The sequence below is a fragment of the Amblyomma americanum genome, chromosome 7, assembly GCF_052857255.1.
Source record: "Amblyomma americanum isolate KBUSLIRL-KWMA chromosome 7, ASM5285725v1, whole genome shotgun sequence".
NCBI classification, from domain to species: Eukaryota; Metazoa; Arthropoda; class Arachnida; order Ixodida; family Ixodidae; genus Amblyomma; species Amblyomma americanum.
In genome coordinates this window covers 138765679-138778266 of record NC_135503.1, presented here as the reverse complement: position 1 = coordinate 138778266, position 12588 = coordinate 138765679, and the positions used below count along the sequence as shown (strand labels likewise).

Here is a 12588-nt window from a genome sequence, read left to right as displayed (position 1 = left end):
CGATGGAATCGCTAAAAAGAACGGTGACTACTGTATAAAATTCATCGAAGGGCTCCGGCACGTTAAATATGGTCAACGTCATAGATTGTTGCCCACCAGAGATCTCATGCTTGCTGGTCAAACAAGATGTGTCCTAATCGAGAAATGAAAATTTTCACACGTGGGTGAATATTTCAGCGGAGAATAAAAGATGTAATGTCTTTCTAGCCGTGTCGACCTCCACCAAAACATTTAAGGCTCAAATTCAATTATTGTGGAATAATCAAGTGCTCTAAGACATTTTAGCATGCGTAGGCGTGGACGAGCCGCACGGTGAAGTTTGGATATCGTAAAGAGGACCCATGTATTCCTGTAGGCTCCTGTTAAAGCTAGCGCACTTCAAATGTATATTTATATATATATAGCAGGCAAGTTAAGGGAAATGAGGGGCCCGTTTGGAAACATATGAAAGAAGCCAACAGTCACCCAAACCAAAGTACCTAGGGCAACGTATATATATATTTTTTTTTTAATTCGGAGGTCGTGGGTTCAGATCTCACTGGCTGTATGGTTGTTTTTTCTTCAGCATTATAATTATTTCCTTTAAGTGACAGATTAGTCGAAGTATGATTCTCTCATCGGTCACCACCACAAATTAAAAAAAAACAGAAACATTTCTCTATGGACCTTGGTTTTGGTGACTGTTGGCTTCTTTCATGTTTGTCGAACGGGCCCCTTATTTCCTTTAACTTGTCTGCTAATAGCTCAACGAGGCTCTCGGTTCTGGCAGTCTTCATGCCATAGGTAGCATAAGAGGGTTCTTGCACAGTTTCCGCCCTCGCCGTTAGATGACGTTCTACGTCACATTCTTGGTAATACAGGACGTACTACGTCCGCCGTATTAGGATCGGCGACAGCAGGTCTCGATATCTGCCACCGAGACAGCAACTCTCGCCATGTATCAGCGTGGCGCCATTACCCAGCTTCGCCCGGCCTTGGCGTGTAACCAAACCGGGAGCAAGGTTCTGAGAAAATCCCCTTTCAGGATTCCCCAACGCCGCCGCCGCCAGCAAGCGGCCGTCCTCAAACCTTCCCCGGGCTCGCTAATCGTACAACCAATCTGGTTTCCCGGTTTCTGAACGAGCAAGAGCTCTAGTGTGGAAACGAGTACCTTTCGAAAGTGTCGAATGCCGCTGCAGCCGCTCGTCCACAGGCTTAGCCGGCCTCGCTGATGGCACAACCACTTTGGCTTATCTCGAGACCTGGTGCTTAGGCTTTGCATGTCGGATTTTTCGAATTAATAGGTGTCGCCAACCGTGAGAGTTTGGCGGGCCGGCTAACGTCACCTACCGCGGCCCGGCCGAACTCCGACCAGGTCCCCCTCTCTCTTGGTCTCAACTTATGCCAGGGGCGTGTGCATGTGTGCGGAGGTGTCCGTTTCTGCGTGCGAGTGAAAAATTTTGGCCACTCTGACCACGGCGAGGGCGTCCCCAACCTGGGGAATTTAAGGAAGAAATATATAAAACTGGACGACAGGCGCTATCTACTAACGAACTCCTTCACTGAGCGGCACTCCTGTACGGGTCGGAGCGGGCGTCCTCTTGACCGAGGTTGCTTCGAGAAGCGACACCGATCCCCCCCTTCGCAACTGTTGACAGCGCTTGGGATGGACCAGGTGACAGCGTACGGGTGAGCGCTTTGTCTTGGTTCTATGATTAGTCAAGCTTTAAACTCTGGGTTAAAAGTTTTAACTGCTGGTAATCGGGTGTCTGTAGCACAGTGGTAGTTTGCACAGAACCATTAGTGAGTGGGCAAAGCCACCATTTGGGAAATCATAAAAGCAATCAATATTAGCGTGGCGGACGAAGAATGGATCTAAATTGGGAACTGGCAAAAAAGAAAGCAGAGGTTGAAGAAAAGAAAGCAGACGATGAAAAAGAAAAAAAGAAAAGCAAGCCGCAGAAAAGCAAGTCGTTCTGCGAGTGCTGCAGTGGCAACAAGGTATTCTGAACGGTTCTGAACGACTGTTTCCTGTGGTGCCTGCGGTTTCCTGGTGGTGCCTGCGTGCTCATCTGTGGTGAGGCCGTTCTGCGCGGGAGATTTGGCCAGGTCTAAGGTTAAGTCTGTAGGCGCGGTTAATGTGCACTTGAGGGCGCGTTTGGCTCAGGTATGTCGCTGACCTTCGAGGGCGGAGGATCGGCAGCCTGGTTTGCCAGCTTGCCTACCCAAAGCTTGCCGCTGGACCTTTTTAGGAAAAATGAAATTGACGTCATTCATGTGGCCCTCGTGCCGATCGGCGAAGGAATGATCAAGATGAAAACCTCTTAGGTTCTTAAGCAGGAGCTAAGGTCTCTAACTACCCACTACCTCCAGATGTCTGAGGTGTGACCATTCGGCCGTAGAGGCATTGTTTTCAAGTCATCTGACATTGCTTGCGTCGCAGACCTCATCATCATCATCATCATCAGCCTTACTACACCCACTGCAGGGCAAAGGCCTCTCCCATGTCTCTCCAATTAACCCTATCCTTTGCCAGCTGCATCCACTCTGTGCCTGCAAACTTCTTAATCTCATCCGCCCACCTAACCTTCTGCCGCCCCCTGCTACGCTTACTTTCTCTTGGAACCCACTCTTTACCCTTAAAGACCAGCGGTTATCCTGCCTTCGCATTACATGCCCTGCCCAAGCCCATTTCTTTCTCTTGATTTCGACTACGATGTCATTAACCCGTGTTTGCTCCCTCACCCACTCTGCCCGCTTCCGATCTCTTAACGTTACACCAATCATTTTTCTTTCCATGGCTCGCTGCGTTGTCCTTAACTTAAGCTGAACTCTTTTCGTTAGCCTCCACGTTTCTGCCCAGTAGGTGAGTACCGGTAAGATTATGCTGTTGTACACTTTCCTCTTGAGGGAAATTGGTAAACTGCCACTCATGATCTGCGAGAATTTGCCATATGCGCTCCACCCCATTCTTATCCTTCTAGTTATCTCCCTCTCATGATCCGGATCAGCTGTCGCAGACCTGCTCCAGTGCAAAATTTTTCAGTCATTAGCGGTGAAAGCATTCATCCCTGAACAGCTTGCATGCTCCAAAGGTATTGTTCATGGAGTGGACCCAGCGCCTTCCCCACAGGAAATACTGGAGGAGTTTCAGGATGCAGGTGTGGGTTTTTTTCTACCGGTGCAGTAGAGAATTAAACTGTGTGCGTGTAGCGAGAGAATCAGTTATAACTACTCTTGCTGGCTCCTCCTGTCCTTCTGAGCTCATGGTCTGGCCAATAGTGTATCGCGTGGAACCTCTGCAACCCCGTCCACTTCAATGCAACAACTGTTGGCGGTTCGGTCACAGTGGTAAAGCGTGTAAATCGGCGACGCGCTGCCGTGTTTGTGATCAGCCCAACTGTTCCGAAGTCAAGTCCTCGATAGTGTCCTTCACCGAGGCTTTATCTCAACTTACATCCGCACATTTCTGGGGCTTGTTCGGTATTATCAGAGCTACATTCCTCGTTATTCTCAATGAGCGAGCCCATTGAGAGAAGCGCTCCGAAAGGGAGAGCCCGAAAAGGCTTTTTGAGATGAGGCGAAGGAGCGCGCTTTTTAAGAGATAAAGAAAGTACTGATTTCAACGCCCATACTGCGGACGCCTGACTACGCAAAAGAGTTTGTAGTTCAGTGCAACGCAAGTGATTGGGGGGTGAGTGTTGTATTGAGTCATTTCGGAAAAAACAACGAAGAGCATCCCATCCTGTACGCAAGCCGGAAACTGGCGCTAAGGGAGGAAGCTTACAGCACCACAGAAAAGAGTAATTCTGGACGAGAAATTGCACAGGAAGACCAATATTCAGGCACTTTCTAATAAGTTGGGTGCAGCGTGCTTTGAACTGTACAAATGCGGTGATTTTTTTAACAAAAATACACTGAGAAATATTCATTTTGCCATTAGAAACACATGAATATTCTACTATTGTATAAAGGACTCTACTGACGATACATGCATGTCTTGTGCATAATTACCCATTACACTCATGCATTTTCACTCTGCCGTCTAATCGCACCCGTAGCGTTACACATGGAAATTTCCTTCTTCCGAGGACGAAAAATATTTACGGAGAAAGGACCATAGCACATGTGGGGACGAAGCTGTGGAATTCCCTTACAGATGATGTGAAGCGATGCAGAAATTTCTCAACCCTGTAAAAAAAAATTGTCAGAGTGATGAGAGTGTATTTTTCTCTGCTGTTTGTTTTTTCTTTGTATGCTGTATTGAAAGAATATTATAAAACAGTGTGATGAGAGTGGATTTTCCCTGCAGTTTGTTTTTTCTTTGTATCCTGTATTGAAAGAATATTTTAAATCAGAGTGATGAGAGGTATTTTCGCTGCAGTTTGTTTTTCGTTTGTATGCTGTATTGAAAGAATATTTTAAATCAGAATGATGAGAGTGTATTTTCGCTGCTGTTAATAATTAATAATTGGTTTTTGGTGGAAAGGAAATGGCGCAGTATCTGTCTCATATATCGTTGGACACCTGAACCGCGCCGTAAGGGAAGGGATAAAGGAGGGAGTGAAAGAAGAAAGAGAGAAATAGGTGCCGTAGTGGAGGGCTCCGGAATAATTTCGACCACCTGGGGATCTTTAACGTGCATTGATCGCACAGCACACGGGCGCCTTAGCGTTTTTCGTCCATAAAAACGCAGACGCCGCGGTCGGCTGCGTTTGTTTTAAAAACAGTGATGAGTTTATTTTCGCTGCAGTTTGTTTTTTTCTTTCTATGCTGTATTGAATGTTTTTTCTTTGTGTGCTGTATTGAAAGAATATTTTAAATCAGAGTGATGAGAGTATTTTCGCTGCAGTTTGTTTTTTATTTGTATGGTGTATTTGAAGAATATTTTAAATCAGAGTGATGAGAGTGTTTTTTCGCTGCAGTTTGTTGTTTCTTTGTATGCTGCATTGTGTAGAGACTTTGTATTTCTATGTATATACTACATATTTGTTCAGCTTATGCCCTCTTTGGTTAAGATTTCAACTTTCTATTTGAAGGCAACAGCCTTCATCGTGTGCAATGTAAGTAGCTTGCATAGATCCCAACTAGCTTTTAGGTAGGAATCCAGATGTTCTTTCAAATATGAGTTGTACAAATGTTATGAAATAAACTTCAATTCAAAATCAATACCTTCTCCCTCGTACAATGCAGCACTTGCAACAGTGTCAGAACGTAACGACGCAGCGAAAGTGCTTCCAACCCATCCAAGCCTGCTTTTTTTTGTCATACTCTCTTTATCAGAAAAGAAAGATATCAACATATTCCAAAATGTTAATTTTACATTGTACTGGCGAGAAGGCACGATTAGATTTTTTTTTTAAATAGCTACAGGCGGTCCACATATAACGTGAGTTACAAAGGTGGCGTGGAACAGGTTATTTTAATAAGATATGTTTGGTAAGCTCTTGAGATGCATATTGGAGGTGTGCTATGGGAGGGGGGTTTACTGGCTAGTTTGTTTTGGGGTGACAGAAGGGTGTCTTGTATACCTGCTGGTACAGGACAGCTTCCTCTCTCAATAGTGTACAGTAACGTTGAGGCCGCATGCGGCGTTCCTGACGGCGCCCGCGTAAGTGGTCTGCGTAGGAGAAATTCGTCGCGGACACGAGCTTCCGGGAAGACCTTTTACTCGCTCAACGAGGTCCCCAAACCTGCGGAGGCTGAAGGCACAATTCACCAGCTTTTCGCCTTATTCACCTGACAAGATGGATCCTAGAGCACAGATAGCCAATTCGCAACTTTTCAGTTCATTTCATTTTCAGGCTCTTGCCGCAAATTGTCTTTTTGCCGTGGACAGTAAAGTAAAAGAAAGCATGTCGCACTGAGCAAATTTTGCATTTTTAGTTTACATAGCGATGTTCCTCAGAAAACTAAAAAGCATATTCAGGTTCATTAAAACCCATCTACGGTGAAATTTTTTTTTTTTTTGCTCGGAACCCATCTGAACCGGTTCGGGCCGCACCAAACCGGTTCGAACTGGAGCGCAATATCGCTCCGAAGCCAAAAAATTATGGTTCGACGCCCTGTTCCGCCAGCCGTGTCCTTCCACTGTGGCAAACAGCAATGGCGTCATTCACTCTCCTTTACGTTCTAATCTGTGTCGCCACAACCTGCGTCCTGCCCTTGGCCACGTTTTTTAAACAGGCCACCTGATGTGACGTCGACCGTTCGTTGCTTGCAGAGGCCTGCGCCAAGGCCCCGCAGCATGCCGCCGGGGCCGCCGTCGATCCAGCCGCCATCACTCCGCCGCAGTGAGGGACAACAAACAGTTCAGCCAACGCGAGCCGGAGCAGCAGCCTGGGTTTCTGGTTTGGCAGCTTCTGCCTGGAAGCGAACGTGAGTGCGTGTGAAGGTTGTTCTGAGTCGGCACGGCTTTGCCATAATGGCGTAACGAAGCGTTCTTCTGTGCTGGGGCGAGAGCTCCACCGCATTGAAGGAGGGGACCAGCAGGTGTCGTTGAGATGCATTGATGAACTTGATTACTAAATATAGGTCTGAATCATTGGTTAAACTTATAAACTGAGACAGCATAATGAGATCACATAGCAAAACAGTCAGATAATAACCTGGGGCGCTCAACATCTTCGGAACGGAGGTCCCGCGCAGCAGCCGGAACGCAGCCGTTCCTCTCTCAACACCCTGTGCAGCCGAAAACCCCGCTTTTATATACACTTTACCAGCATTCCGGAGACCCTTCTTTCGGCCAATCAACAAAGCTGTTATCGGAACCAATCAGAGCCCATCCTTTCAAGACATATGCCGGCCGCAAACACACACACTTTCTCAAAGTACATGGAAAAACTGCTACGAGGACGAAGAAGGGCGCGAGTATGACAATAACCAAAGCACGGGGAAAAATAAATACATCGAAACGTGAGGTAGACAGGCCTGGAAGGACGACATTGAGTGTTGTTACACACCTTCAGTAAGGTCCTTTCCGGTCCTTATGAACAGAACAAATAAGCGCATGGTTCACGGCGGGCATCTTTTGGTAATTACTATACCGTACCCTTAGCATAGTTGCACATATAATGTATTTACTTATGTTAAAAATACCGTAAATCTCGTGAGAGATTATTGCTGGAAGTACACGAGCTAAATGAAAATGACTAAAACAAACAGAGAACATGCTCAAATGCGGAAAAAATGTAGGCATGACTGAACCCATCTGTTCAAGCATAGGCGCATGGCGTATGCTTGGGGATTGTGCCGTGAGGCCGACATTATTTACGAGATGTAGTTTCACTAATCAACTTTTTAAGTCTTTGCTTGAGGGCAAACTATTATATTGCAAAATTGCAAGTCGTAAGCGTTCCAAATGAGAAGGTGAATTCACGTGCCGCGCATGGTGCATGTGAAAATTAAAAAAATATGTTTAAGAATCCTAGACACTGAAATTAAATAAGTTCTAAGCACTAATAATGTTAGTATTCTGTGATTAGGAACAAATTGAAAGCGCAGATATTAGCCTAAGCACAGTTTAATATAGAATGGCTAGTCATATTAATTGCTGCCCCAGCATTGTGTTAACAAATTTAGCAGTCATAAAAGCTTTGATGCGAGCAATTATTTTCATCGAGCACTGAATCCATATCAGTGGTGAAATATATATATATTACTGAACCACCGATGTTATTCTATTCCTAAGCACAATAAAATGCTTAATATTTCCATAAAATTAAATTTTTTAATGAAAAGCATGAAAGACACTTTAACATTTGACTTTAAGACTAGAATGCGATAGCGTTATCGGGTCCTATTCGCATCACCTACTCAGTGGCCTAATTCCTAGTCAGCATACTCATTATTACTGATGTAAGCATCAGTGCATGTCTCTAGCGCACATACCATGCCGCCGCAGTGGTTCAGTAGTTATTGTGCTCGGCTGCTGACCTGAAAGCCGCGGGTTCAATCCCGGCCACGGCGGTCACGTTTCGATAAAAGCTAAATTCTAGAGGTGATGTCAGTGCACGTTAAAGTGCACGTTACAGTGCACGTTACCCCAGGTGGCCGAAATCGCTTTGGGACGTTAAACCTCATCAGACGATGAGAGACTTACCCACGTTAAAGACGACGCATTTAGCCAGTCCACCTTTATTCAATTTCAACAAACATGCCTTCGAGGCCTATGAGTAGACCGAAGTTCCTGGGTTCTATTCCCACCTAATTCATTAAAATTTTCTTTTCACTGCAACTAGCTTACTTTGCATATTTATCGATTCTAACAAGTTTGCGACCCATCCCAGTGCTCTAGAATTTTCGCGTTACAACTACGGCGACTGCAACACCGACACTGCCTTTTTCGCGACACGGGGCCCTAAACACTATCGGTTAATATTGTCACAAATGGGTTGCAGAATCAAGAGGCTAGGCAAAGGCCGCAAGCAATAAGCAGTGTCCCAGCTGCAAAGAGCACGCGCGACTCACGTCTTCGTTGTCCTCAAGGCGCATCCCAGGGACACCTGGTGGCATTATTCCCCCTCCCAATTCAAAAAAACAGGAAGCAAATACGTGGGCGCACTTGGAGCGAACGAGGTACCCGTTACTGCGTAAAGTACGGCTTCATACGCAGTACGTGCAAGACCTCAGGCTGAGGTCGACGGCGCGAACTGGGCAGAGTGCCATCGGGGAGGACTTCATACGTCGCATCCGTGATGAATAATTAATAATTGGTTTTGGGGGAAAGGAAATGGCGCAGTATCTGTCTCATATATCGTTGGACACCTGAACCGCGCCGTAAGGGAAGGGTAAAGGAGGGAGTAATAGAAGAAAGGAAGAGAGAGGTGCCGTAGTGGAGAGCTCCGGAATAATTTCGACCACCTGGGGATCTTTAACGTGCACTGACATCGCACAGCACACGGGCGCCTTAGCGTTTTTCCTCCATAAAAACGCAGCCGCCGTGGTCGGGTTCGAGCCCGGGAACTCCGGATCAGTAGTCGAGCGCCCTAACCACTGAGCCACCGCGGCGGGGCTCCGTGACGCGGCGCAGCACTGTGTAGGGTCCAAAGTAGCGGCTCAGGAGCTTCTCCGACAGGCCGGGGCGACGTACCGTGGTCCATACCCACACTTTGTCGTCGGGGTGGTACTCGACGTGGCGATGTCGTTGGTTGTAGCGTTCTGCATATGTTGCCTGCTGCCGGCGGATGTGCATACGGGCCAGTTGGCGGGCTTCTGCGTGCCGGGTAAATTCCTCGGCGTCTCGCGTGAGCGCCTGGTCGTCAGAGGGGCACGGAAGCATGGCGCCGTTTGGACATCACGACCGTAGACGAGGCGAAACGGCGTAAATCGAGTCGTTTCCTGAATCACCGAGTTGTAGGCAAACGTCATAGGACAGGATCTCGTCCCAAGTCTTGTGATGTACATAGACGTACATTGCGAGCATGTCGCTAAGGTTTTGTTGAGGCGCTCCATGAGCCCGTTTGACTGCGGGTGGTATGCAGTAGTCTTGCGGTGGTCCGTGTGACTCAGCTGGAACACCTCGTGCATCAGCTGCGCTGTAAACGCGGTGCCCCTATCGGTGATGACGGAGGACGGGGCGCCATGTCGTAAAAAATGTGGTGTATGAAGAAGCATGCGATTTCAGAGGATGTACTGCGCGGCACCGGCTGGGTTTCCGCATAGCGCGTCAAATAATCAGTCGCAACTATAATCCACTTATTGCCAGAAGACGACACAGGGAATGGGCCCAGAAGATTAATGCCGAAAGTGGTCCCAAGAGGAGAAGTTTTCGAAAGCGTTTTTCACGATTACTCATCTCGAACCACAGTTCGGACATTTTAAAAACTGAGCTTGCCTTCGACTGTGTCGGCCTCCAACTTCGCATTTTATTCTTTTGTCCGAAATAGTAAATTAAGACTGGTATGTTCAATTTAGGATAAATGCAGCAATACGCCTATCTTATGTTCATCGCTATATTCTGCGCCACCTCAGAATTATATCAGTAGTTTTACCCGCCGCGGTGGCTCACTGGTTAGGCCGCTCGACTACTGATCCGGAGTACCCGGGTTCGAACCCGACCGCGGCGGCTGCGTTTTCATGGAGGGAAAACGCTAAGGCGCCCGTGTGCTGTGCGATGTCAGTGCACGTTAAAGATCCCCAGGTGGTCGAAATTATTCCGGAGCCCTCCACTACAGCACCTCTTTCTTCCTTTCTTCTTCCACTCCCTCCTTTGTCCCTTCCCTTACGGCGCGGTTCAGGTGTCCAACGATATATTAGACAGATACTGCGCCATTTCCTTTCCCCAAAAACCAATTATTAGCAGTGAGCGCTGAGGTGCTGGCTGATGTCGGTGGAAGGCATGCTGCTGAAGTGAGGTCATTGTCGGTTCTGAAACTCTAACCAGGATCGGCCCAGTGTGCGCAGCTCCCGTTCGGTCCTGATCGCCCCTATTTTCAGTCGGCGAACTCAGCTTGTTGTTGCGGGAATTCTGAAGCGCCACGTGCGACAAAGCGTTGAGTTTCGTTCCTGCTTTCCCGCTCGTTTGTAAGTTGGACAATTGGCTATGCATGTTCTTTTTCTTGCTCTTCAGGGCGTGACTTGGGTGGCATAGTACAGGAGGTCCTTGCCCCTGTTGCGGGACGCCAGCTGGTGAATCTAGACGAGCCGCCAGCATCAGCACCAGAGTTGGAAGGAAAGGGCCAACCCTTGCCCTTGTTTGTACTGATAACTGCACCACTAAGCTGGGTTGTGAGGATCGAACGGTGTACTCATTAGAACCGACGTTCTGTCCAGACGACCATCGTATAAACTGGGATCGGAACGAGATGGCCAGAGGGCCTAACAGGCGGGAAGGACCGCCAAGAGAGTGACCGGCGTCGCCAGCAGGTGTTGTTCGGTGGCCCGCTCGATTCTCTCCGAGCGAAGAGGACGCCAAGAGGAACGAGGGGCCGAGCACCATGGCCAGCACTAAGCACGCCAGCGAAGGGGAAGGACTGCTTGTCTCCCTCTCGCTAAGCCCCGGCAGCTGAAAAGATGGCCATTCCGTCACCCCAACGAGCGGAGTGGAGCGGAGCAGAGCTATGCGCGGTGGAGGGAAATCACCTCCACCGCGCTTCTTCCTTCAAATAACCGTAATAAGGAAAGTGTGTGCAGTAGATTGAGTGTTTTGTTTCTCAGTTTCGACACACGAAAATTGCCTCCATGGACGTGTCAAACTTGGTCGAGATACCAACGGCTGGTTGCTATGTAACGCCGAAAGTTGGGAGAAGTGTTCAATTTTCATGGTTTAAAATTTAGCCCGAAGGAAAGACGAAATTCGGACAGCACAGCGCAGACAAGCCCTTAGCGCTTCTCTGCGTCGTCTTGTACGCCTTTCGTCATTCCTTTGCGCTATTTTTTGCATCAAGAGGCTTGATGCTACACAGGCGGCATTGTAGTTGAGGCCATACGAAAAGAAAATGATGCGCATTTGAAAGTGGTCTCAAGAGTTTTCTTCCAAAGGGCCTCAGCTGTCCATCTGCGTACTAATGTTTATTGGCGCGTGATTAGTTTGCCGATCGTGTTTTCAGATATTACGAATGAAGTGAGGCTGCAAAAATATGTGGAAAATGTTTTGTAAAATATTTGTAGATGAGTGATGAGTTACAGGATTAACGCATTTACTTTAAGGAAGAATTGTGCGTGTACGCGAATGACTATGACTTCACAAAAGAAACATGGAGCCACCAAGAGCGCGGTATCGTGAATTATCGGTCGAGCATCAGCAACAATGATGATGATGGACGGCGGAAAAGCTGGTAGTGCCACCCAGTAGCTCATTGAGTAACTTGGTTGTGACAGTTTTAGCTTTCTTACCCCCCCCCCCCCCCCCTCCCATAATTTCGGCCTCTTGTCCCAAGTTAGTGGTGTGGGCCTTAAATGAAGGCCGGTCTTACACGAGCAAATACAGTGGCGACAAAGCACTGGTTCTGACATTTGGTTCCCATGGCAGGCGGATGCCGCGTTCAAGCTTACTCTGGAATCCATAAGCACAAAACAGCGTTTGCAAACGGCAAGCCAGGTACCAATGCGCCTTTCCAGATTCGCCGAATAAGTTTACATTTCTTATATGCTCAGAGTGCGTGGTTCTTCATGAGCGCAGCGTTTATTTTTGCTTTTTTATTAGTTTTCTGCCTTTGTTCTTGCAGCTATTCTCCGCCGTCATTTATCCATTTGCATAGATACTTGTGCGCCTTAACTACAGCAACTTAAGGGGAAGCTGAAGCACGTTTCGAAAAAAAAGTGAGTTCCCTGCGGCATTTTATAGTTTTTAGTCCACTGAAAAAGAATATCTCATTAAGAAAGAGCGGACAGAAACGCAAAAAGATGTTTCCTAGAAGGTAACACGCCCCATCGCCTCAGGGCACCGAGTGAACGCCGCTGTTGCCCGCGATTGGCCAGTTCCAGTTCCAAAAACTTTTATTTCCATCAGAAATGGAGGCCCTCTACTCCCTACCCCTGGAGCGCAGGCCTAGGGACAGAGGCCAGGGCCTCCGCGACTAGATGCAGGCAAAGAGTTGTTGGCTCTTCGCGGCCTCTGCCGCCAGATGGATGGTTCTTCTGGGTCGCGGGTCCGCGCTTTACAGAAGA

The 12588-nt window shown here is 47.7% G+C and overlaps 1 long non-coding RNA gene across 1 annotated transcript; it reads left to right on the top strand.

Annotated features, from left to right (window-relative positions):
• Window positions 1-1927: 1927 nt before the first annotated feature.
• Window positions 1928-11021, top strand: LOC144097487 (uncharacterized). Its single transcript, XR_013307032.1, has 3 exons — window positions 1928-1980; window positions 6203-6357; window positions 10550-11021. It is a non-coding gene; the product is annotated as an uncharacterized LOC144097487 (long non-coding RNA).
• Window positions 11022-12588: the final 1567 nt, after the last annotated feature.